Here is a 3,115-nt window from a genome sequence, read left to right as displayed (position 1 = left end):
CACAATTTAGATCATTTAACCCTATCCGTACGTCGTGTTTTACTATCGTATCCATACGACGTGGGGAACTCTGTGCCACCACTTAACCCTATCCGTACGTCGTGTTTTACTATCGTATCCATAGGACGAGGGGAACTCTGTGCCACCACTTTCAAAGAGGAAATTAACGCGTTAATCCGATCCGTACACTTTGCATAGCAGTCTGTCAAAATGATTTTTTGAGAAATACTGAAAGTTTCAAAGACGTCTTCGTACTAGAAGTATTCTAAAATGTGAAAAACACCACCCGGGGATACAAAATGACCCCAGGGCGTACGGATAAAGTTACGAGGCGGTAGACTCAAAGACTAGTTCAGTCAGTGAGTCAGTCAGTGAGTCAGTCAGTGAGTCAGTCAGTGAAGCTCTTACTAAACTATAAAAATAATTTGTCCGTTAGAACTTTGTAATTGTGAGATAGAGACGTCTCCGTGTTATTGTGTCGGTGAGTTTCTGTCTACTCCAACTCACTGATGTGAGTGGTTGGCGGGTGCTCTGGTGTGGTCTGCTCCTTCTTTCCTATCCAATATTATATCTATCGTCCATATCTCTCCTCGTTCTTTTTTGTGTTTGTTACTGTCTTGTAACACTTCTAATCTTCTGCACTTATATTTCCTTACTGTGTTGCAAGTGCCGTAAAACTCTTACTAAAACAATGTGCGACAAAAAACTCACTGGCGTCTGGCGTGGTTTTTGTATGCCAGGATCTCGTCCACAAGGAGGCGGCCCGCTGGGGCGCCACCACACAGAGCTACATCCAGCTGACCAAGGCCCAGTCACACGTCCGGTCGCAGGTGGGTGCTGTATGTGTCATTAACTCTTTCACTGCCCCCAGGTGGGTGCTGTAGGTGTCGTTAACCCTTTCACTGCCCCCAGGTGGGTGCTGTAGGTGTCGTTAACCCTTTCACTGCCCCCATGTGGGTGCTGTATGTGTCATTAACTCTTTCACTGCCCCCAGGTGGGTGCTGTATGTGTCATTAACTCTTTCACTGCCCCCAGGTGGGTGCTGTAGGTGTCGTTAACCCTTTCACTGCATCGCCAGCGACTGTCCAGAGCCCTTGATTGGATTATGGTGCTGGTCTAGTGATGACGTCCACCAAAGACTCAAAAATGCTTGGATCGCTTTTGGGAACTTAAAAGCTATATATGGAAGTCAACGATCCTCTCATTGAAGACTAAATTTAAAATGTATAATAGAAGTATTTTGGCTGTATTGACGTATGGTTCAGAGATATGGAAAACAAATAAAACAATTATATGAAAATTAAAAAGCTTCCAAACAAAATGTCTACAAAGAATTTTCTTAATAAAATGGAATTATTTTACAAAAGCGATCCTTGCATTTTTGAGTCGTCGGTGGGCTTCGTCAAGGCAGTCTGCAGTTTTGGATATAAAGTTGCCAAGATACTTTAGTAAACTGGTTTCTGCAAGGGGTTCTCCATAAAGAGTTATGGGCGTAGTTTCTGATGATACATTTGTGAGGCAGCGTGGTGGAATCAGGCTCTCGTCAATTTTTGGGCATGAAAAGTTATTGGTATCATCTTAAAGCTTGTCCACTTGTCTTTATTTGGATGAAAAAAATATCAATTTATCTTGAATACAAGTCGAGATATTTGCAAAAGAAGGATGCAGGGGTCACCTGTTTTCAGAGGTAAAATTAGTGAGAAAATTGCAGCCAAAGATTAGTTATTTCGTTAGCTTTAGAGTCTGTGGTCATTTACATTTTTGTGTGCCTTTAATCAACGTTTTTCAGAAAAACTCACACAGAAATGAGTTCTTTAATGTCCATGAAGGGTGTTGAGCGAAAAAACAAAAATTTGATAAAAATTCACCAACATGCGGAAAAATGCAAGTTTCTTCATTTTGATTAATTTGACGAGAGCTTGATTCCATCACGCTGCCTCACAGTTATTATAAGTCACTTTTTCCGCAGCCTTTGCTAGTTTGTCTGTCTTTGGTTGCATTTCATTTACTGTCGTGTTTAAAAGGCAGATGTCCTCTGCAAAATCTAGATCTCCTAAATATGTGCCATCCAATGCCTGTTTCAGTGTATTTACTCTGTCTCATTACAACATCGATCACAATTCCAAAAAGTACAGATGATTATATACAGCCTTGTCTAACATCAGTGTTTGCTTCAAAAGGTGTAGATAGTTCTCCCTCAACTAGGACACAGCAGCTTGCATTGGTATAGAACGATCTTGTACAGTTTCTTACATTGGAATGCCATAAATTGCAACACTTTTCCACATGGTCTATGCTGTCAAAGGCTATTTTGAAGTCCCCAAAGTTCAAGTTTATTCATAAAAATCAATAATGATAAGGCGGATTTGACGAAAATACAAATGAGCAAGCTCGGATTCTACGAAGCCGCTTGCAGGATGAACTGCCCCATGCGACCAATCAGCAGCTTACTTTCATACCAAAAACACGTGTTTTTAGCACTTACACCTGTCTTACCGCGTGTTGGGGTAGGACGGGCGGCCAGCACACGTGTGAATGTGTACGTCACGTGTGAATGTGTGCGTGTGTCTGAGGGGTTGGGGAGAGGGAGTACAAGCAGTCCAAGAGTGGAAGTTCCGTAGAGATACAAACGTGTCACAGTGAATGTTTCCCCCGGACTACTGATCAATATTACAATGATAAGCTTGTCTTGACATAGATCTACGTTTTGAGTTGCGTGCCGGGCTGTGGAATCAAACGCTGCCATATGCTAGACTTCATACAGCAACAGAACTTGTTTGGCAAACTATACATTATAGATGATAGGTGACTCAGGCATGCATTTGAACGAATCGGCCCATTTGCACAGCGTGTGCTTGATAGATTTCGGTGTATTTTCCTGGAGTTTTCCAGCATTTCTTGACAATGACAATGATAATCTTTATTCTTCTGGCAGGGAGAAATTTGTCTTGGTCGTTAACAATGGCAGTAGATGTTACAAAGGTTAGGTCCACTCACGCATGCACTCACAACAAGACAGGACATTAATAAATATATGGCAACCCGCTCCGTAAAACATGCTCTCTCCCTCTGTCTCTCTCTCTCTCTGTCTCTCTCTCTCTCTCTCTCTCTCTCT

The 3,115-nt window shown here is 42.2% G+C and overlaps 1 protein-coding gene across 1 annotated transcript in view; it reads left to right on the top strand.

The window, feature by feature from the left end:
* The window catches only part of LOC101855258 (thymidine kinase 2, mitochondrial), a gene marked incomplete at its 3' end in the record, with an annotated part of 9,413 nt that overhangs the window by 4,581 nt on the left and 1,717 nt on the right, over window positions 1-3,115 (top strand).

The sequence above is a fragment of the Aplysia californica genome, unplaced genomic scaffold (assembly GCF_000002075.1).
Source record: "Aplysia californica isolate F4 #8 unplaced genomic scaffold, AplCal3.0 scaffold00200, whole genome shotgun sequence".
Classification (NCBI taxonomy): Eukaryota; Metazoa; Mollusca; class Gastropoda; order Aplysiida; family Aplysiidae; genus Aplysia; species Aplysia californica.
This window is presented reverse-complemented; position numbering and strand designations above follow the sequence as displayed.